General features: G+C 52.9%; 1 protein-coding gene across 4 annotated transcripts in view; it reads right to left on the reverse strand.

Annotated features, from left to right (window-relative positions):
• The window catches only part of CNTFR (ciliary neurotrophic factor receptor), a 200,008-nt gene extending 182,064 nt beyond the window's left edge, over positions 1-17,944 (reverse strand). Inside the window, exons 1-2 of one of the 4 annotated variants that reach the window (XM_039700754.1) lie at positions 17,700-17,932; positions 15,437-15,609 (exon numbers count right to left, since the gene is read on the reverse strand). The gene's annotated coding sequence lies outside the window, so the exon portion shown is untranslated. Of the gene's footprint in view, positions 1-15,436; positions 15,610-17,699 lie in introns of those variants that run through there. The other 3 variants (XM_039700753.1, XM_039700755.1, XM_039700756.1) reach the window with 3 other exon arrangements.
• Positions 17,945-23,795: the final 5,851 nt, after the last annotated feature.

Genomic DNA, 23,795 nt, shown 5'->3' on the forward strand with positions numbered 1-23,795 from the left:
CGACTCTGCCGAGCCAGCCACCAGGAGCCCTGCGAAGGCAGGAGCCGGAGCAGCCGTCCCGCTAATAAGATCCCCCAGAAATGGGAATGATGGCCAAAGTGGCTGCGTGAAGGCAGGGCAGGAGGCTGGGCAGAGCCAGATGGCTTTTCCCAGCCAATAACCCCAGGTGCCATGGGGTTAAATCAATGCGTGAAGGCATTAAAAGGGGGTGGAAGTGTTTTAACACGGTTGAGTGAAATTCCTCACACTTTTAAGTCGACAAGGACCCCATTGGGGCTTAATGGGCTAGCACAACCCGTCCCATTACAGGTCGTTAACACGCGAGGGAGCCTTGGGAAGAGGGGCAATTAGGGTTCCCCACTAACTCTGCACGAGGGACTCCCTCCCCAGCTTCGAATCCCACCGATTGCGAGGAGGGATCCTGGAAGAGGCCATCCCTCCTCTAGCCTCTGCGCCTTCTCCACCTGGGAGGGGCACACACACATCGGAACCTTGCAGGAGATGGAGCTCTCAGCAGGATGAAGGGCCAGAAAAATGGTCCCCACAGCAAAGGACAGCGCCAAAAGCTCCTAACACAACTCCTCTGCTGGAGAACACTGCTCTGCCCCACTTTCCTGCACCCAGAGGAGCCACTGTCCCTCACACACCTAGCAGCAGGAACAGGGAGATACCAACAAAGCATCTGTGCTGTAGAAGCAGTGGGCTGCTCCCCAGAGGTGCCAGGGCAGTGCTGGGAGTGCTGCAGCCCTCAGTTTCTGCCATATGGAGTACGGTGTTTCCAGCCGAGAAATAAAGTTAAGACCTCTCAGGAACTCAATAACTATACACTGGTTATTTTCCACTGTCAAGAAAACAGTAACTAAAGCTGAAGTAAAAGGAAAAGCAAGAAGACTGCATTACTGCCTAAACCACGAGGTTACAGCACCTTGCTCTGCTGCTCTCCATCCTGGGGAGGGCAAGCAGTTCTGTAGGAATGGTGGGGTGGGAACCCCAAGGCTGCAGACCTGGAATTAAAGTGGGACAGAAGTGGCCCCCAAATGTGGCTGCCAGCTTCTCCCACACAGCCAGCTCTGGGGAGGGTCTGAAACACTGATCTGCTGAATAGACTTTACAAATTCAGAAACAAGAACAATCCAGAGCATCAATGCTCAACCCAGAGCAGAGGACAAGCTGGGAACTGCTCTGGGTGGCTGCAGGAAGCATTGTGGATGGGAAAGAGAGACCACCCATGAGGGATAATGCCTGGAACAGTCCCCAAAAAAGTGAAGAAAAATCCTACAATGCAGAGTGAAGACAGCCTTGGACACCATTATTTGGCAAATAAGGATTTTACTGTGATGGGACTGATATATTTATTTTCTTCCCTCCCTTAAGAGGGTCCAAAGCTCCACAGAGACTATAATAAGAACCAAGCTCAAAGGGTCTGCTTCCTTCAAATACCTATTCCTTTGGGCTTCCAACCCTGCCCACAATCTAAACATCCCCAACACATGCAGCCCATCAGGGCTTTGGTGGCTCACAGGTGGTGCTTCCCTTCCTTGCCTGTCCCAAGAGTGGGTAAGGTCTTTGCAGTACCACAGTTCACCACGGGCAGTGACGCAGCTCTGCACTTGCATCAGTCCAGCCAGAACTCAGCTCCAGCTCTTTCCCTCCTCCTCTGTGCTCAAACACCACCAAATATTGAGAAGATCCCACTCAGAGCCCTTTGGTGGCTGTGTGGAGTGGCTGCAGCAGTGTAAGTCTGACTTCTTATGGAGACATAGCTGTCACTTCCAGTTCAGCCCAGGACAAGCCAATTTACCAGCTCAGTCTCCACAGCAACTATTTGCTCACCCTGACCATCATCTGCTCACCATGGTTCTTCCCTGGCTCAGTGTAACACCACTCCACCCCTCTGACTGCACCCAGCTCCTCCAGGCTCCCACTTTTGCACATGCCCTTCTTCGCAGCTGCCTTCCTCGGGCAAACAGACCCTGCTCAGACCTCTCCAGCCTCCAGCTGCAGATACTCCCCTCTTTGCATCCTCCTCCAAGTCTCTTCCCAGCATCCCCTTTCCCCCAAAGTGCTGCTTACCAACAGTGGCACGGCTCCTGAAGGTGCCTGTGGAATTGCCCAATATTTAGTTACCAATCACTTTGTGCTCTTCTCCCATCATCCTGCAAGGAGCCCCAGGAACGCCTACAGAAGTACCACCCCAGCTTCAGGGTTGCTTTCATGCCTCAGAAAGGACCAAGCAACTGCTGTGAAGCCACTTGCAATGACTTCTGCCCCACCTGCACCAGGGCTGGTCTGCACTAAAAGCAGAGTTTAGGGGAACAGCCCAGCAGGGCTCCCAGCCAGGAACAGCTTGCAAGCTGATGTCTTATCCCTGCCTCTGGCTGGGGAAGGGCAGAAACACCTGCAAACCCCAGAGTAGAAACAAACAAACAAACAATTCCAAGCAATTTATTTTCTTGCATGGGTGCAGACCCAACTGGAAAGGACCCCAATGACACACCTAGTGTATGCCTTATATCCCTGGAAGCCACCCCAACAGGCAGGGCTGGAACAAGCAGCATTAGGAGACACCCAAGCCCCTTCCAGAAATCCAGGAGAGGAGCTGAAGCCCCTTGGAGAGAGGAGTGTTCGAGCAGGCAGGAGCCACATCTTGCAGCAAATAATTTGATGTTGAGCTATTGGCACAGGTTGCTCAGGGAAGCTGTGGCTGCCCCATCCCTGGAAATGGTCAAGGCGGGCTGGATGGGGCTCTGAGCAACCTGGGATAGTGCAAGGAAACCCTGCCCATGGAATGGGGGTGGAATGAGACGACCTTTAACATCCCTTCTAACCCAAACTGTTCTATGATTCTGTGATTTTGCTCTGCAAAGATCAGGGTGAGCCCAGCCTGCGAAGGCTCCAGGGGGTGTCTCATAATGCTGTTTTCTGCCAGAGTTGGAGCTTGAAGACATCACAAGGGCATGGGCTTCCTTCCACCACCCCACCCCACACTCCAGGAGATGCTACCTGGCCTCTTACAATTGCAGATGTTCAACAGAGAGAAACCACAACAGGGCAGCTGAAGTGACATGAGGCACTGCTGTAACCCTGCTTTTTCCTTGCTCACATAGGAAGCACTGCTGAGCAAGCTCATGGCCAGGTCTGTTCCCCCTGCTGCCACCACGCCGAGGAGCGCAGACCACTTCCCCGCCTGATCCACCATGCAACGTTTGTTCTGTGTTCCAGGCACTGGCAGGTCTTATTTGTAAGATGATGAAGCGGTCTGAAACCTTCCACACACGTGCCAATTAGATGCTCCAAACCCCGGGCTCAGAGCAGGGTCAGGTGCGTGGTGTGCCGTGCTCCCCACGTCAGCCGGGCTCCTCCATGGGATGTCTGAGCAGCAGCATCCACTGCTTGTTTTCATGGCTCACAAGGAACTGGCTTAAAACAGGGAGGGGGGCTGGAAATAGAAGTTTCGGGGTGGTTTTTTTTTTTGTTTTAAACGGGGAGGCCAGACGTATAACAGTCTCACAACTTCAAGCTGTTTTGATCCAGCCAGCCCCCTCTCTGCTGAGTTCTGTCAGGAGACAGGCACAAAGCACCAATTAAAGACGAGTTATGCTTTTTCTGTCAAGCAAAAAAGAAATGGGGGGGGGAAAGATGATGGGAATGGGGGAGAAGAAATCCAGCCCTGGAGTAATTTTGCTTTCAAAGCAAGCTGTCAAGGCAGCCCCCTCTCTTCCCATCTCCCGCGGAAGAAGAGCAAGGGAGCACCCGCGCGCCTGCTGCGGACGTGTGGCATCAGTCATCAGACCACACCATCAGTCACTTGGCATATCAGGCCGAGCCATGCCCTCGCTTTTCCCCAGGCATCTGTCAAAGCCCGTGACAGGGAGCCAGAGCAGCAGATTTTTAGTGAAGATGGGCCGAGCACAAGCCCCGCCAGCTCTGATGACAAGAATCTCCACTTATGAGCAATTAGACTGGGAACAAAACAAAACAAAAGCTGCAAGGACTCAGGGCACTGACTAGCTCGTGTGGCCACAACATCAGCTCTGTTTCTCCATGGTAGAGGCATGCACAGCCAGCACAAGCATGCAAACCCTGCCTCTTCTGCCATATAGGTTACCATGTTTGAAGGCTCCCTGCAGCTCTCTTGGCTCACAGCTGAGCTCAGGACAGAGAGACTGAGAGCTTCCCACACTTCCCACACAAGGTTACCTGCTTTAGCAGCACACTGCCAAGGAGCCACAGCACCAGCATGGACACAGCAAACTCTCCATCACCTTGGGCTAGTATCATCACCTTTGAATCTACCTTGAGCACTTGCAGGCCATTCCTAGGTCTCATCCAGCAAGCACCAGTCCTACAGCTGGACAGATCAAGAAGATTACAAAGGTCCCTCTGAGCTTTATTGTTGTATGAGGAAGACAAATAGCAAGCACAACCCCTTCTAGGGTGAAAAAGGGCGGGCATTTTGGCACTGCACAAGCACCAACCCCAGCTTTAATAACCTATCAGTTTCTTTAGCACAGCACCCTTTGCAGAACCCATTGGTACTGATTATGGCATCAGCTTCACTCCCACCTCTTCTTTCCTGGGCTTTCTGAAAGCCTCAGCTAATTACAGCAGCAAAGTCACCCACGGGAGATAAAGCACACCCTCATTTCAACAGGGTGGCACTCATGCTGGGCTGGCTGCTCCCAGGGAGGGGACATCGTCTGCCTGCTTAGCAGGACCCAGTCTTCTGGGCTGGATCCATCCCGCAGTCAGCCCAGAGGAGGAGGGGAGAGCATCTCTGCTCAGTCTAGGTCTGCTTGGGCTGGCTGCACACACTCCCAGCTCGCTTGCAAGTGCCCTGCTCATTAGCATGGGGTCACTCAGCTGCAGCAGGGCACAAGTACCACTTGGCTATTGCAACACTGCTCACGTCCACTGCTGTGGAAGTGTTGAATTTCTTTTAAGAGCCCTGAAGATCTCGGTTTGAATTTAAGGGAGGAAAAAAAAAATCTCACAAAGAATTGCAGGATCTCTGTAAACATACCAGAGGAAAAAAGAAAGCGAATCTTTGAGCCTCTTGACCTTGACAATGTCCTTATAATTACAAGACTATTTATTTTCAGTTAAACCCCAACTATTGAACAGACAGTGTCGAGTTGGTTTTTTCCTGAGCAGGTGATTATCCTGCCTGACTAATCTAATGAAAATTATCAGGAGGCTACTGACCTCCTGCTACACACACTAAATAATGCACAAAGCTTCAGGATCAGACAGGCAAATCATAACCCTGCCTTATCTTAATCACTTTCTATACAGCTCCAGGCCTGTTCCACTCCTGGTTGGCTGTGTTAGCCAAATGCTATCTCAGTGGAAACCACAGCAGAGCCAGCCCTGAGAACTGCACAGCAAAAAGTTACCTCCTTAAGATTTATTTTTGTAAAAGCCAAGAGCTGCAGAGGCAGATATATTTAGTCTTTAAGCTGCTGTCTGACTCCTGAGCTTATAGCATGAGGCGGTGGTCCCCTGGTACCTGGCTTTGGGAAAAGCAGTATTTTCCTGCTTCTTTGAGGCAGGGTACAAGGAAGGTAAGGTCTGAGAAAAAAAAAAAAGGTGCACAAAGGGGCTCATTGTTCCAGATAGGTAAAGTAACCTTTCCACTCCATCCTCTTGGAACCTTGTGTCAGTCTACCCCTGCAAACAGGACTGCCCACAGCTTCTAAAAATGGCACAACACGGCATGAGGACTAGGGCAAAGCAAGAGGAGCCAACAATGGGGATGCTCTGTCCCCAGCTCAGCGCCTGAGGATCTGCAGCAAACCTGTCCCACTCTCTGCAGCATCACTCTCCTTCAGAGAGACAAGTGCAGCAGCTGGAAGAGATAAAAGACTACAAATATCAATTAGTGAGCACAGAACTAAAGAAGGAGACATTAAAAAAGAAGTTATCACACACTCCCCACACAGACTCAGTTTAAACAGCACCCACAGCTAGACAAATAAAATGCAATGGGGTGACTTCAAGCCTAAAATAAGTTTCCACTTGGGAATCTACAGAGAACGGTGGAAAAACACTGCTAAAGGACAAACTGACTAATTTTTACACACCCTGCTTCCCTACATAGAACCACAGCTAAAACAGAGAAGAGAGAGAAGAGAAAAGAGAAGAGAGAAGAGAAGAGAAGAGAGAAGAGAAGAGAAGAGAAGAGAAGAGAAGAGAAGAGAAGAGAAGAGAAGAGAAGAGGACCCCTCTTACCCACCCAGCCTGACCCTGCTGCCTCATCCTCAGCACCCATCCTAGGTGGTTCTTCAGACCTCCTGCTACAGGAGTTCCCAGATCCCCTCCCATTACTGCTGCAGCCAGGAGCTTCACCTTGCAGCCTGCTCCTGCCCTGCAAGGCTCTCCCCATCCAGGAAACATCTGGCTAATCCTCCCACCCCAGGAGTCCTGAGACACCAGCTGGGTAGGTGCTAAGCACCATGTGGGTGGACAGGATTCCTCTTATTTTAAATGGCCCTTTCTTCCCATCTAATGACCTTTCAGAAGAAGAGGGGCAGTTTCTTCTGAAGTGAGCTGAAAAAAAAGCCCAGGGTGGTTTTAGGTATGACAGAAGAGGGAGCAAGAGAAAGCATAGAAAGACAGGCAGGAAATAGCACAAGCTTCAGCTTTGGGAAAATACCAGCTAACACATGCAAGGAAAATGATCCATAGCAGAGATATTCAAAGGGAAGCAAAAATCTGGGAAAAATTAATGTCCAGAGCAACAATTGTTGGGGGGACTGCGATCAGGCAGGGCTTTCAAACTGAGCAGTACTGAGACAGAGGCTCTGCCCAGGGCAGATCCCAAATGTGCAGATGGAAGGGTTCAGCACTACTGCTCTGTGGGCACGGGCATGCCCAAAGGTGTCTCCAGAGAGATGATCCTCAGTCCCATGGAGCCTGGTCACGCCATCTGGACATGGGAAGGCTAGAAGGGTTAACCTTCCAGGACACAGCAAAAGGAAAGCTTTTCGTTTCAGTTTTAGAGAGCTGCCTGTTGCTGAGGCATTTGAGCTACTTCTGGAAAGGAGTTAGAACAATAAATAAATTCCTCCATCTCCCAGCCTGGTGACAAGAGCAACCTCTGGCTTTTCTGGTCACTGAAGCCAACGCTGTAAGTGGTTGTGTCACAGAGCCTTGCTCCATCCACACAGCCTGACTCTGCCCCAAAAAGCCAAGGGGCAGGTCATTTTGTGTCTCTGCTGTCTAGCAGCTGCTTGGTATCCCTCACAGGCACAGCTGGGGTTGCCAGAGTGCCACTGGCTGGGTTAAACTGGTAGCAGCCCACTGAGTTATGGGGGACCCTCCTGAACTGCCATCCTTGCTGAAAGATGCTGCTCAGGGACAGCTGAGACAGGCACTGCGCAGGGTCTGGTGAATGTAATGTGGAAGGTGAGAGGCTGGCAAAATCCAGAGAGCTACAGCTGTCTCAGGACTGACTTTGTCACTGTGCCTGCTCAGGGAGGAGCCTTGCACAAGAGGAAGGGATGGAGTTGAAACCACATTACACAGAGCCCTCAAAAATGCTCCCAGGACTAAAGCTGGAGCTGCTGGTGCTGGGACCAAAGGATGGCTGGCTCCAGCTCCAGCACCTGCAGCCACCCCTGGCTCCCTATTCCAGAACAGGGTAAGCACCATCCTCTTCTCATTCCAGGAAACAGGCACTGAGCCTTCCTGCTCACACCGTGGCAGGAGGTTGTGACTGCCTGGGAGGGACTGCGACACACCAGAGCTTGCAAATTCATGTTCTGGGGAGGTTTCTCCGCTCCCCAAGCTGACTTCCAGCTGGAGACACGTCTGTGCTTGTCCCCAGGGCAGACAGCAGCAAGAGGCATCCTCTGGTGCCGCTCCCCACCAGCAGAGCACAGCAAGGTGTTGGAGTGACAGCCTCCAGGGACACAGGAGCAATTTCCTCACCGCACACACAAGGACAGCCTCGCCTTCCCTGCTGAAACCCAGTGGGCTGATTAGTGCCACTCATCCAGCTGTCTCACGGCAGACACCCAGCCTGCTGGGACCCTGCTGAGAGCCCATGGCACACGTGCCTGCCTCTGAGAGCTAGGTCAGATGCAGGCTTAGGGAGGAGGAAGGGTTTGCCTGCAAGCCTCTACCACTGCCCTCTCCACCCCAACACATCTTTTTCAGTGCAAGCCTGTTTCTGCTGCTGTTTCTGAACAGCTGCTGCTAACTGAGCCGAGAATGGCCTGATCAACAGGGAGAAGAAGGAAGCTAAAATCTGTTTTTTTTCTCCTGTCCACCAGCAAAACTGTTGCTCCAGCCCCCACACGTGAATGCCAGTGATGGGAGGCAGGAGGAACCCAGCTGGACTCCTCCAAGGCAGGGATGGAGCAGAGCGAGCTGTTGCTGGGCCAGCATTTAGGAGGAAAGAATCTTAAGGTTGACAGCTCAGCAAATCTGATTTGAAACCGGCAAGAGAGAAAAAAAAGTAAAGCCTTTAAATGTCATCTTAGGTTTGACTGCCAGAAGCACTACAGACAGACAGACAGATAGACAGATAAGCACAGTGCTGCACAAAGAGCCGGATGCCCTACTTTGATCTACTCAAGTGTTTACTAATGTGTCCCACAGCTGGCAGGAGCTGTTAGCAACTCAAGAAATCTGGTTTTCTGCCACTAGCTCTGCTCTGGGACCTCAAGGAAATCCCAAAGCCACTCCAGGTTTCAGCTTCCCCTCTTTGAAGGCAATGATGCTTGCCTCCAACCCCTAGTGGTGGCAAGGTTAAAGGCTGACCCTGGTAATGTACCACAGCAAACAGCCTTGGGGAACCTTCCAAGCCTAATCACAGACGTGCAGTGAATTAAACCTCTAGTTTGGGTCCAACACCCTAAGACAGGCCAGATCAGTTCCTTGGGAGAGGCAAAGTCAAAGTCAACACAAATTCTCTGCCACTGGCTCTTTTGTAAATCATGCCATCATCTCCTTCCTTCCTCTGGAAGGAACTGGGGAGATACTAGGTCCATTTGTGCAGAAATGGCTCTCCCCTGTGCATCAGGCAGCCCTGCTTGGGAAAAAACACCACCACTTCTGACCTGACCAGAGGTACAGATTTACCAAAACCAGGAAGCACAAATGCTGCGTGCCCCTGAAGTCAAGGACCCACCAGGGCTGTTGGGGAAATTCCTCTTCATCCTCACTTTGCAGTTGAACAAGGTACAGTGAAGCTGGAACTGCTGATCCAGATCAAAGAGGGCTGGGGGAGAGCAGATGTGTCTGTACAGCAAAAAGCAGTTTGCAGAGTAGGGATGATGGATGATCCCCATTCCAGTTCTCCTCCCCCATCTAAACAAGCCCCCAAAACATGGTGTGCCTCAGCATTGCTGGAAGACGGCAACACACACAAAACTGGAGCCCAAATGTGCCAGTGGGAATGACTGATGGTAGCTTGTTGGACTTGTGGAGGATGGACACCTTCACTGAGAGTGGTCAGTTGCATGCCTGGAATGACCTCAGCACTCAGGTTTCACTGAGCTCAAACTGCACCTTCTGGCAAAACAGCTCCAACTGCAGATACAAGGGAGGAGTCTCCAAAATGGTCAGGAAGTTGGGACATTACAGAAATGCCCCATCAGAAGGGCAAGGGGTTTCTGCCAGGTGGCACAGCACATCTGAGGCACGGCCAAAAACACTGTCCAAAAATACTGACATCTGTCCCTCCTGCAGAGATGTCAGCATTAGCTGGTGCCCTGAGCCCTGTCATAGCACTTACTTTCACGCACAAAATAGAAACTAGACTCGCCAGCATACCCAATGGGCCTGTCAAACTAATCACGTTAGGAGAACTGGAAACACACCAGCAGCAAGAGCCGGCCCCTGCTCCAGAGCCCTTGCAGAAATCACGCGTCCAGGAGACGGAAAAGCCTCTGTCGTTCCCGTAACCAGGTCAATAAAAGCACAGACAACTCCATCCAGAGAGAGACTTTTTTTTTTTTAACGAATCACAAGAAGGAGCAGCTTCAGCTCCCCCAGCTACAAATAGGTGGGCAGGCACGAAGAGGCAGCGTGGAGCCGTGTCTGTGCAACACGTGTGGGCAGCCGGCCGCCCCGCACATGGCCCGGGAATGGGGCAGGAGGAAACGCTCTGAACCCAGCCGGGAGAAACAGCAGCGGCAGCTCGGGGTGGCTGCTCCCACCCCCGCCAGCTGGGCTCCCAAATCCAGCAGCCTCCCACCCATATGTGTGTCTGGCGTGCTGCGGGGAGAGCTCAGGCTAGACAAGGATTTCAAAGCGGTCCCAGGCAGCTTTGAATGGCCTTGGATTCATGGAGGGACAGTAACCACCCCGGGGGAGTAAAAATGCCCAAAATGAACTTCAACCTGGTTCCTCAAGAACAAAGCAGTGCCGTCCCCAATCCCACAGTTATCTGTGGGTGCACTTTACTGTAACACTGTTATTTCTAGAGCTCTTGTTAAGCGAGAAGCCCAGAGGACTGGACAGAGCTTTTTTTTTGATGGAATTTCAGAGCACAGCAGCCTTTTGTTGTCTTTCCTTCCTTTTAACATATTTATTTTTCAAGCCCTCAGTTCAGTGGCACAGAGGAGGGTAAATCACACATTGAGGTGAAGCCTAGCACAGGCTGCCTCCCCTTTGCATCTGAGAACCACACTCTAACCACAAGAAAGGATGTGTCCTCATTATCACCAGCATTTTTAGGCCTTAGACAAAACGACTGTGGTGCAGAGTGTACCTAGAGCAAAAGCAGAGATAAGGTTGTTTTATTACACACGATAATCTTTGAATTCACAACCAAATCTCGTGCCTGGCACCAAAGTACCCAACCCAGGCTGCCTCCCCAGGCAGGAGGGCAGCAGTGCAGATCCCTCCTTCTGTGCTGATCAGCACAGGGAGCAGCTCCCCACGCATCACCTGTAACACAGCACCCTAAAAACCAGCTTGGCCCCGGCAGCAATGGGACACCAGGGCAATAGCACAGGGAGAGGTGCCTGGGTCCCCAAGTTACTACACCCAGTCCCCAAGTTATTTGCACATGTGCTCCAGAGTCTGGGAATGCCACCAGAGACCAGGAGCAGTAGGAAAATACCAGGCTGCAACTTTGTGAACAAAATGAATTCACTGGCTTAACACCCACATAATTAAAAGCAGGCGCATCCCTCGGTGACTGTTAGCACGGGAGTGTGCCTGGTTGTGTGTGTGCATTTGGGGGGCTGCAGTACCACCTACACAAGCGAAGACACTCCCTTTGCAGAGCCAGGCTCCTCACAGCACTGACCACACACACAGGGAGCATCCTTGCCCCAGGATGCAGTTCATTTCCCATTGAAACAGGAATAACAGCAGCTCCCTCCTGCCAAGGAGGTCTGAGCTACCCACTGCTCTCTCCTGGCAATTCGGAGAGCTCTGACAGCCACGGGGACCTCAGCCCGGAGGAGACAGGAGAGCTCACTGCTGCTGAGCATGGCAATGGGCCCTGCTCTCCACACTCATCCACCAGCCACCTCCCTGGCTTCAGGTGGCTCCTGCTGGCTCCTGGCACCACTGCTGGGAATGGGCAACTCCCACTCTGCTCTCCTGACAGGGCTGGCTGAACAATGGTTTTGACAGATGAACACCAGGCAGCGAGAGCAGCCCCAGAGGGAGCAACCCCCCGCCCCACTCTCAAAAGGGAAACCACCACCCACCACCCAGGTGTGGTCCAGGCTGCAAGCTCCTTCCAACACCAGGGAAAAGCCTTCCCAGGAGCCTTTCCCTCTTACCCAGCACTTCTTGTACTGCTTCCCGCACCAGTTCCCCCTCACAGGGTGTGTTGCATAGTATTTAAATACAGCCAGGTCTGGGCAAGCCAGATATCAGTTGATCCCATGTCCCCTCCGTCAGGCAATGCTAAGAACGGGGTCACGATTCCTCCACCAGCTGTTAGTACAGCATCACTTAATGCAAATCCTCACAGCCCTCCTCCTCCAGCCTCCCCCAGGCAGAGAGCAGCAGAAAGTGATCCCCCTCAGGGAAAAGAGAGGAGATTTCCCACATAGTGGGCACCTGTATTAATTCTTCCGACTGCTGCAGGCTTTCCTTTCATTCTGTGACTTTATGAACATCACTCTGTGTTGGCAGCAGCCCCGGAGGGTATCACAAGTCACCTGAAAGGAAAAGAGCCTCTTCAAGCATCTGGGGCTGCCTCTGAGCACGGCCACGCTGACCAGACAGCTCACAGCCCCGGCGCTGGATCAGCCGTGCCTCAAGGGGGCTTTGATAACATCTTTAGGGTGTCATGGCTAATTAGAGCCCTGACTACACCCTCTAATTAGGTAACACTTTCAGACAAATCACCCTGTCCTCTTCAAACCACTTCACACCTCCAGACGCATCCCTAATTGACTTGAAAGTTGACTCGGCACTTCTCCCCGGACCTCCTTGCAACGCACAAGGCATTTCAAAATAAATAAGCCCCTGCTCCTCGGTCCTGCCTCAGAACCCAGCTGGGGAATTGCCCTCACATCCGCGCAGGCACGCACCTGCACGACCCGGCTCAAAACCTCCGTCACAGGCACAAAGCACGCGTTCTGAGGCAGCGCCAGCCCCGTCCTCCTCTGATCTCTCCTTTCTACCCATCCCAGCGCGACCTCCAACAACAGCCAGCAAAGCTTTCCCTCGGAGTACAGGAGTGTTTGCGATGCATCGGTGTCCTACTGAAAATACTGCCCGGGGGCTCGCGAGAGAAGCACGGCTCCAGCAAAGGAGCCTTGTGTCTGGCAACGGGAGGCGTTAGAAAAAACCCTAACCTTCGAGAAATTAATATGCCAGAATGATACCAAGTGCCAGCGTTTCAATCCAGAAGCTTGACTTCTGCTTTCATCACCTAATGAATGAGCTGAAGTGATCCAAATGTTTTCGGTTTCCCAACAGCACGAAATTTGAAGTAGATAGGCAAACCCCCCACCACCATCATAACTGCAAACATGCTGAACAAAAACTATCAAAATTCATAGAAGATAAATATTGAGCCCTTAAAAGCCTGCTATGAGAACAATGTCTCTTTATTTGCTTTCTGTGAGGTTTGTTATAACAAGACAGAGAGACTCCAGTATACAGTGCTTTAATATATATATACATGCATTCACAGCTGGAATAATAGACTTTAAGGACTCAGGACAATATTACAGCTGGATGTATGCAGAAATGCATAAACATATCCTTCAAAAACAAATCCTTTGCACCCCACCCAGATATGTGAATGGACACATATATAATACACACACACACACACACACACTCTCCATGTTTCAGATCGATCAGAACCATTCATTAAATCAGACTCTCTAAAGTTTCTGCTGCTTTGGGAAAACATGACCCTGAGGAGACATCATGCATGAATTTAACAACCAGCAGAAAATGAAACCATAACACGCTGCATCTTGAAAGCCAGCCCTGAATCTAACTTAATCCCTGCTCTGGACAACGCCTCTGGAGAGGCATTAAAACCATGCTAAGGTGTTTTCCTGGATTTCCCAGATTCCCCGGAGATTCCCTGGCACTCCGGCTGCATCCACCTCCTTGTTTCGGGGATGTTTCCGGCTGACCGCATCCATCCCTGCTCCTGCTGCTTCCACGGCCAGTGAGGGACAGACCCAGCGGAGCAGCCTCCGGAGAGCTGCGTCCTCCCCGGCAGCGGGACGAGTTACCGGGACAGCTCGTGGGGCTCAACACCCGTCATCCCACAAAACGCGCGGGGGAGTGATGTACGGGGCTCGGAGGGTCAAGAGCAGCCTCGCATCCTCCTTTCCCATCCCCAACAAAGGAATTCCAGCAGATCTCGTGCCCCCTAGTGTCATCCTGGCGAACGGGCCGACACCGGGCACGGCCAAGCAGCGGGTACCACCTGGCCCGGCCTTATTCCCCTTGCTTATCCCGCCCTGAAGAAGCCACCGTGTCCCGCTGGCACCCAGAGCACGGCGGAACGCCACTGCCAGCAGTTCGTGCAAGGGACAGCGTGAGCTCCTTGTCCCTCCCCAGCACCCCGGGGCAGCCACAGCCCTCCAGGCATCCCCACGCCCAGCACGGTGCCACCTCCGCTCTGCTCTGCTCCGCTCCGGAGCAGCCCCGGCAAGATCGGCCCCTGCAGCAGACAGCCCCAAACGGTGTCCCTGGAGGAGGGCCAAGAGGAGGAGGCAGAGAGCATCTGCAGTGGACACTGTCCAGAATACAACTCCTCCTAAAAATAGATGGATCCTGGAAGGGCATGGCCCTTCCAGGGAATGGGAATGCTCAGTCCGAGGAGCTCAGGGTTTGGCATGATAAAACTTCAAAGTGCACGAATGCAAGGCACTTTGTTACCCTGTCTCCTTCCCCATGAGAGCACCTGTGGCATCAGGCTCTGGCTACGAGCACGAGAAGCAAGGAACAAAATCAACAGAGAACCCAGCATCCCCATGTGCCAGCCTGCTCTGACCAAAGATCCAGCATCTCCTCGGAAAATGCCCATGCCAGCTGCAACACTAACGAGTGCAACCACACCCCACACACACAGCACCTAAAGGAGAGCTGCGTGCTGGAAAGGTGCACAGGAAATGTGCACGCACGTGCCTCAGTTTCCCCATCTGCCCAGCTTACCCTCTCTTATTTTCCTCATCCCTCCTCTTCAGCTATTAGTTCTTGTGGGAAGAGGCACCCCAGGAATGCAGCTAGACCACCGGCCCCTTCCAGCATCTGCTACCAGCATGCAACCAAACCTCAGCAACCCATCACCAAAATTTGGAGGAATTCTCCCCAGGGCACTGACCTGAGTATGCTGCTTTCTTCTGCAACACCGAGCAGGGACTATAGCTTAGAATAATGGGGAAGTAACTCAGTTCAGTGCTGACAAAGCATCACAAGCCCCAGCGGGGTGGGAGGGGAGGAGGTGTCCTTCCCTCACACTGCCATGCCTGGTATACATCATGTTTAGGGCCAGGCATACGTCACCGACACAAAATGGACAAATTGGAGGGATTTCAGAAAAATGAGCGACAAAAATTATCAGGAGGCAGAAGGGATTGATTTACAAGGGGAGATTATAAAAGCTGCGATCAGCCTAGCTGGGCTGAGCAAGTACTGACTGCAAGAAGCAGTTGGATGCTAATCTGCAAATGGGATGAAAACAATATGGGAAAGAGCAATTTAGCATCTTCATCAGTACTGGGATGAAATGAGGGGGAACTCAGCGCTGAGTAGGCAGGGGAAAAAACCCAAACCAACCCGAAAACTCCTTGCCTAGTTATGCACGGCTGTCTCTATCAAAGCACTCCAAGTCCCCAAAACTCACTCTGCCTCGGGCAAGGACCCCCGGCAGTAAGTGAGACTGTGCACGCACACACACATACACACATACACACATAGAGACATACACACACACAGAAACACACACAGAAATACACACACACACAGCCCTTTCCCACCCCTGACTCACACTCAGGAAAGCAGAAGGGCTGCCACGATAGCCGGAGAGGATGGAGGCTTCACGCTTGCAGGGGAGCAGCGGAGAGCGGAGGCTAGAGCTGGCCGTGGCGGTGGGAAGGTCCCCGCAGAAGGACGCTTCTGCACTCCCGGGTCTTCACAGGGGAAAGGTGCTGAGATGGCTTCCTGCAAAGTGGCAGGAGTGAGCTCAGCTGCGAGCACTCAGATATTTACACACAAACAGCACATTACTCAGCAACTCTCATTTGTCAGGCATAATGGCAGCGGCAGCAATAATAAACGACAGAGCTGAGAGACAGGCTCCCCAGGCGCACACCCAGCCCCAGACTGAGCTGGAGCAGGACGCATGTCTCCAGCTCGCAGGGAATTAAATGAGAGTGGCCAGGAGCTGAGGCTTGCACCCACAAAACTCCTGCTGGCGGCTTCAGAGAGTCAGTCACGTCTCCAAAAGCTAAGCCTTGGCTGCACAGTTATTTGAGTGTGTGTGTGCATCACAAGCTTTGTGGCTCTGAGAGGTATCAGGGCTTCTCCCAAGTCCAGAAGCTGCTGAACACCTTTCAGGGGAAAGGGGATGCGGAGTCCTGGCACAATGGGGTCCTCTTGGGGTAAATCAGACCAAAGATAATGTACAGTCATTAGATCATGGCTTGGCTTGCTCTGACAAGAGGCTCTGATAAACTTATCCTGAGGAGCTGTCACAAGGAAGACTGCCAGGCAAGAGGCTCTCATTTCTAAAGCTCAGCCTGTCTTGGGAAAGTCCTCCTGGTGCAGTGAGCCCCAGAGAGTGCTGGTCCCAGGACTGGTCTCAGCGTGCTGCCTGGCCAGGCACGAGCATCCCTTGCACATCTCCAGACATCACAGCAAAGCTCTAACTCCTCACGGAGGGGCAAGGCAGGGACCTGGGAGCAAGAACGGCTGCTTCCACATATTTGCACATTTTGCAGAGAGCAGCCAGTGTCAGTGCCTCGCTGCCTGAACACACAGACAGTGGGACTGGCAGCAGCATGTGCAGGTCCTGTCCCTCACACAAGTACACAACGTGGTGTGCTGAGAGTGGGCACAGTCAGTGAAATTCACTAAATCTGAGGAGACGTCAGCAAGCTCCCGAGCAAAAAGCAACCCGAGGAAAGGACCTCCTCACCCATCCCACAAGTTAAAACACAAAGAGATGGGGAAAAGAAACTGAACAGCTTTCCAGGCAATCCCCTTCCTGTAACCTGTGCTCTGAACAGACCCTGCCCATGTGTCCGTAAGCTTGGGGTGGGGAACGTAAGAGAGTAAAGAAGTGCCGATCGTTATACCAAAAAAAGTTTAGTGGTTAAAGAAACAACTGCCAGAGGAGCCAGGGAAGCTGGAACATGCAGACCTGGTTCTGTCCTCAGTGAAGACACCACAAATTGGCTCACGAGCTGACTGGAGTCACAACTCGTTTTCAGGATTGCAGTGGGGGAAGTCACCGAGATGTGGAAATGTCAGGGAGTTCTGAGCAGCACAGGGATCGGTGTGTATTATGCAATTCTGGAAAGCAGCCGTTGTACTCACGCTCGGGATGAACTGTCTGCCTAGCCCAGGGAGAGCAGCTCCCCAGAAGCACCATGCAGACACTTTTCTTGTAAAATCACACTTCAGAAAAAAAAATTAAAAAGAAAAAATAAAATCTGCACTGCCACAGCAGAGAAGAAGGCAGGTTGCGCCTTTGGAGAGACGGAGAAGAAGCCTGCTCTCCCGCCCAGGAAATCCACGGGCTCCGGTTTACAAAGAGCCGCCCCGCAGTCCCAGCCGCTCCAGCCCCGTGCACTGCCGCAGGGAGAACTCATCCCTCCCAGCCCTCAACCTGGTGCCGGCCGCGATGCCCTCCCGGCCGGGCAGGGACGGGGGTCCCGCCGTCCCGGAGGGTGCGGGGACGCGCCGTTCCCCTTGCCCCCCATCTCTCCCGCCGGGAACACGCGCACGGCGGGGCAGGAAAGCAAGCTGCCCAAATTGGATCCTCACGGGGGGGTGGACGCGCGGCCCACGTCGGGGCGCGGACACACGCGGGCGCTGGAAAGGTGCGCGGCTGCGGGGCGGGAGGGAGCACAGGACCGGGAGCGAATGCGGGCGAAGAAAGCGTTCCCCCCCGCCTTCCTTTCCGCCTCCCTCGGCGGCGGGCCCCGCGGCTCGCCTCCGCTGACCCCCGTGCCCGCACGCCGCCTCCCCCGTCCCGCGGGTGGGGTACATCCCGTGCCGCCCTCCGGCCCCGGCCGCCCGGTACTCACGGCGCCGTGCTTGCCGCCGCTCCCGGCGCTACCCCATGCAACCACCGGCTGCTTCTGCACCGGCTCGGGGGCTATAAGCTCTTTTAAACTCCAGCACATAACCCATGTGACCGCAGAAGCCACTGGTAAGGAGCGCCGGGGAGCCAGCGATGAGCTCAGCCCGCACCCCCCGGCACAGCGCCGGGGACGCGCTCCCGGCCCCGCCGCGCCGCGCGCACCCGCCCGCACACACACACGCACACGCACACGCACACACACAGGCTCACAAACACAAACACACGCGCGCACACCCGCACACGCCGGTCCACGCCCCTGCGGACACGCCGCCGCCGGCTGCTCCCTCCCCACGGATGCTGAGCCGGAGGGAGGCACCGCGCACACGCGCGCCCCGCCGACCCCCGTGCGGTTGCACACTCGTGGGAGCACCGCGGGGACACGCACACACCCACCCACACACACACACAGTCCCTGCAAATCCCCCCACCCTCCCCAGAGTGGGAGCAGCAGGGTCGTGGTCACCTCACGTGTGCCCTACACACACACGGACACACGGACACACGGACACACACACGGACACAGTCGTGCACAATGCACGCTCCACAGGCACCGTCCCTTCCCTCCACCACGGATGCAGACCCAGGAGAAGGAGCCGCGCTTCCATCTCCGTGCACATCCCTGCACAAGCCCCACTCGTGAGCGCCGTGCTCCCTCACACCAACGCCCTCCTGGAGTGCCCGGTGTGGTAAGGTTGGGGTGCCCACAGGAAGATGCACGCTGTCGTGAAAGCCTCTCACCCCTCTCACACACACTGCACAGCCAAACACCCACCACTCGTGTGGGCTGTGCTCCCTCTCGCACAGCCACTGCAGCCACACCTGCACCCACCTTCCCCACTTCAATAAAACCTGCTGGTGGTGCTGAACAAGCCCACCCTGCCCATCCATCACAACCCCAGGCTGTGGGGTCCCCTGCAGCATGTGGGAACACCACATTTCTCACCACAGATAAGAACAGAGAGCTGTCACACGTGTGGGTGGGGTCTGCAGGGCAAAAAGGACAGATGTCTCCCTGTGCTCTGCTCAGTCACTCCGGATGAGGGCAAAGCCCCAGGGGTGGCCATACAGCTGGGCCAGGTTGCCCACTCCAGCCACAACACAACAGAACTGGGAGTGCCAGGCTGAAATGTGCCAAGCGGGGACGGGAGCCGGGTGTGAGGCTGAGGTGTGCAAGGGGCTGGGACAGGCAGGCCTGGCCGGGCAGGTGCAGGCGTGTGCTGCTGGGGCACGCCAGCAACACGTGTGAGAAGGCAGAGCTGGCAGGCAGAGGGCTCCGCTGAGAGCTGAGTTATGGAAAATGACTCTTTCCAAGGAATTGCTAAAATTAAAGCAGCAGTGAGGCCAAGCAAGCAGGAGCCAATGGGGAGGGTGAGCAAGGACAGCCAAGCGGCCTCAGGGCAAGGAAGGGCAGGGTGGGCAGGAGGCCGAGGGAAGGCACCCTTGCAGGGCATCCACCCCTGCCTCCTGCCAACTGCCCAGGCAACGGCTAACACCTCGTGGGTAGGATTTGGGGAAAGGCTGACTGGCACCCTGGTGGCACTGGCTGGGGGATGCCATGGAGCAGGAGGCCTTGGGGGAAATAGCCTTTCCCAGCCACATCCCCCACTTGGCTGCCAGTGTGCAGAAAAATACCTCTGTTTTCCCAGCCTGGAAAAGATAAATGCCCATGAAGAAACAGCCTGCTCCCTGCCAGGGGCTAGCTGCCAGAAAGGGGCAGGGAGCAGTGCCTGCAGGGGATTTTGGGGAGCCCTGCAGAGCCCTGAATCCCATTAGGCACATCCTCTGCCCTTATCTCCAGCCTAGTGACTGTGGCAGGGGTGCTGCTCCCTGGACATCAGCATTCCGGTCGGCAGGAAGGGCTGCTCCAGCTTCCAGATATCTGAGCGTTCCCAGCTCAAATCCCCGTGACTCAGGAAACAACACATGCGAGAAAACTCTGCACAGAGACTTGGGAGAAATACTCCCACTGGCAGGTTCCCGCTTTCCCTGCCATCCCAGGACTCCTCCTGGTCTGAAGAAAACAACAGTAGTAACAAAACAACAGAGCTTTCTTCCTGATCTTCCTGTTAAAGAAAAACTCAAAACCCTAATATTTGGGCAAGCCTACAAAAGCAGTTCTCTTTTGTTTTAACTAGATAAGTGTTGATCAAATCAAAGCTACCACCTCTCTTTGCAGTTGTGGAGACAATGTCACACAGGCAGAGGAAGGGGGCTGGGAGGGAGCCAGATTTTGTCGAGTTTTTCACTGATGCTGCTAAAAGACACTATTAATTGGAGGGAAATAATGATGTTTTGTTTCAGATGAAAGTGCACAATAAATTATTATTGTTAGTAATTTTATCCATGAAGAATAACCAGCATTTGGGACTCTGGGGGAATCTGTGATAGCAGATCCTAGGGAAAAAAAAAGAGACAGAAAAAAACCCAGGAGGGAAAACTAGAAGTCAAAAGCAGATTTCTCCAAGGCTTTTCAACAGGATGCAGCAGAGCTGGGGAGTGACCCTGCTGCCCAGAAAGTTGGGATTGGATTGAAGTAGTCACAAAATGGAAGAAAAGGAAAAAAATATGCCAACCCTGCACTCTCCCTCTCCACCCCTCCCTGCTGTCAGCCAGGATCAGGGCTGAAAAAGAAGGAGTCAAAGCTTTGTGAGAAGCAGCAGCTCTCTGATGCCATTGGGAAGTGTGTCAGGAGAGCAGGTGGTTTTGTGGGGACAGGAATGGAAAGATACCGGAGCTTTAATAGAAGAGAGCTGAACCTGGGGAAATGATTCTCCATTAGCTTGTGAGCCAGCATCAGTCCATCACCCTGGGCTGCTTTCCCCATCCAGAGCACCCCAGAGGGAGCCACTCAGAGCAAGCAAGGGGCTCATCACAATCCTGTACACTGATATCCAGCCAGGACACTTATCACCAAAAACGCCGCTCCACCGCATTGCGCGCCACCTGAGCCTCCAGCAGCAGTGGTACCCCAAGCAGCAGAGCAGATGCTTCACAGCTGCATGGCAAAAATACAGTACAGCTGAGCCATGGTCAGATCCTGAACTGGCCAGTCTGAGCCTGATCCTGGCCCATTGTAAATCTCTTGGACACTTGAGGCCAAAGCTCAGGGGACAGCACTGGCCTGGTTTACCCCATAGCTGCGCATAGACGAGGTGAGAGTCTGAGCCAGTGTCTTTCCAAACCATTTATTTGATACTCTGTGGCAAACATCTGACTAAATTACTCACAGATTATTCAAACACCGGGAGAGCTGATTAAATGATTACTGGTGAATCATTTGTTCAAAGGAAAATGCCCAAATTCCTGCACTGAACTACTGGCAGGCAACAGCAGATGAGTTTCAGCCCTCCAAAATCCCTGAGCTCACATCAGCCCCTGAGTCTGCACTCTTTGCTCACAGCTTCCCCAAAATATCCGCCCCCTGCCCGACCCCTTGCCACTGGCAGGAGCAAGGTGAATAGGAGACGTGGGGAACCATTCCTTGAATTCCTGCTGGACTTCAGGCGAACAACAACACAGCAGGCTGAGCTAGGAGCCTTGTCTCTCGCCTTTGCACAAAAGAGATTCTCTGGAGGGGGAAAAACCCCACAACAATGGTGAGGAAACGTACAAGAAAACTGCAAAGAAAGCAGCTGACCTTGCATGCCGCAGGCCAGAAAAAAGTACAAATGTTCTTGCAAAGAAGCAGGAAAAGATGGAAGCTATGGAGCCGACGAGCTTTTTACCAGCCCAATTTAATCATCTTCTCAGCAAATGCTCCCCACGAGGAACAAGAGGGGAAAGCAAGATCATGAAAAGATTGCAGGCAAAGGAATTCTGCTGGTACTCCTGGACTGATTAAAATTCCTCAGGACTCATAGCAGGAGAGAATATTTTATGTAAAACTTCACCTTGTCTTTATTACATCTGCCAAAACTTCTTCCTGTGTAGATAGTGGGAGGTGCATGCGAAAGAAAAAGATGGAGATAATAAGCCCAGGACCTGGCTGTGGCTTTCCAGCGCATTACCCATTTGCCTGGGAAGAGTCCTGGTGATGGTGGTGAGCATCTGCCTGCATACAACAATGTTTGGACAAGGAGAGGCCATGGGGACCTCCAGATCCTGGACAGAGTGTGATGCAGCCATGTGTGTATGCAAAGATTTGTGCAGGAGAAAATCCTGTCCTTGGATGTAGCCCTGATCATGGGCATCAAGTGGCACAGACATGAGTGACTAGCATGATTTGGGATGCAGAGTGGTGCAGAGAGAACCAGGTCTTGCCAGTCAGCTGAAATAAATTAGTGAAATTTCCATGTGCCACAAGGATGTCGGGTTCGGTGCATGCTGTTACCAAACCCACTCCTGGAAAACAGAGATTGGGAAACGGAGAGACCCCCTCACTTCTGCTGCTGCTGCCACTGCTGGGTAAGATATCGATGACAAAGTATCGCCTGACACCTGTTATAAATAACGTCTGTCCCATCACCCACTCACCACATGACCCCTGGCTGCCAGCTCCTCACTCAGAAGGGGCTCAGCGTGGAATGAAAGCCATATTTATAATACATTTTTGCACATGTCTTTCCGAGCAAGGAACAAGAGGATAGGGGTCTGGAAAAGTTTTCCTCCAGCACTTTCTTTCCTGTGGTGCCAGAAGAGCAGCCCCATGAAATCTCAGGCAAGAACCAAGACATTAAAGCAATCATGTTTTGCACCACTTTGCACTGAATTACAGGATTAGTGTTGCAATGCTCCTGGAATGGGGAAATCAGCGCCATAATCCTGTGTGTTTGCCAGATCGGGTGTTTTTTCCCCATGGATCAGGACATCTTACAAGGGGCTCACCACTGCTGGGGTCAGGGGCCTGGAGGTGTCCAGAGGGAACGTGGATGGTGCCAGGCACACCCAGGTGCAGAACTGCACCCAAACTGCCCCAGGCTCTGCATGGCACCAGCGCTCTCACCACCCTGGAGAAAGCAAGGATGTCCTGGTGGTTGTGAGATTCTGGACTGAGAGCCCTGCCACACAACCCCACCATTCACCAGCCACGTGTGAGCCCTTCCCAAGCCGCGGCTGGTGCCAGCAGGGCTGGTCCATCCCCACGACCCGCCTGCGGATTAACACCTTGCGGCAAGCCAGCATCTGCTGCAGCGTGGCTCCTTGCTCTGCTTGCGGGGCTGGCTTCTATCACAAATCATCTTCTCCACATAAGAAAGCAGAAGCCAGGGATTAGAGCGGTTTGATGTTTTTAGCATGAAAAGGTTTGGTTTGAAAGAAAAAAAAAAAAGTGAAAGAGCTGCTTTTTGAATGTCTTTTGGTGAGGAATTTTAAAACCCCTGCCCCCGTGACTTTCAAAAGGGTTGGGGGTTTTTGGTGGGGCTTTTTTTGATTGGCTTTACTTTTGGTTTCTTTGGGGGGGTTGTTGATGGGGAAAGATTAATTTTGTTTCACTTTTTCTCTTTATTGCCTTTAGCTGAAAAGCACGATTTCCCCAGAAACCCACATTTGGGATAAATACAATATTGCAATTTAAAAATTTCTGGGAAATGTCAGGAGAAATCAAAGGTGACTCAGTTTCAAGCCCTGCAAGTCAGAAACACCTGGGAAACATCAGTGCTGGATGTGCAGAGCTGGGGATGAAGAGAGAGCTCCCATCTCAAACAGCAGATCCCATGAGCTGCCTTTGGAGGAGAGAGCTACAGTGGGAAGTCACCATCCCAAATGTGATGCCTGTGGAGAGATGCCACCACCACCATTCCTGTGCCCTCCATTTTTTGGCTTTCAAGTGAATATGAACATTTCAAAGATGGATTTTTAAATAATTATTTACTGGTTTATCTTCCTTAACCTTGAGGATAAATTCCTGCAAGTCCAGAATCTCAATCAAGCAAGTGAAGCCCTCTTGGGCTAAGCCCCATCCTCACCCCACAGCTCCTTGGTGCCTCTGTGTGGGGTAGACCTATACCATGAGGTGAATGGCTCCTGTGCCACTGACAAAGTCAGAATGGACACTGCTGTGCATCATACAGTCCTTTCATAAAAATTGAAAAAAACCAAGATT

Source organism: Passer montanus, unplaced genomic scaffold (genome assembly GCF_014805655.1).
Source record: "Passer montanus isolate IOZ18808 unplaced genomic scaffold, ASM1480565v1 scaffold143, whole genome shotgun sequence".
NCBI classification, from domain to species: Eukaryota; Metazoa; Chordata; class Aves; order Passeriformes; family Passeridae; genus Passer; species Passer montanus.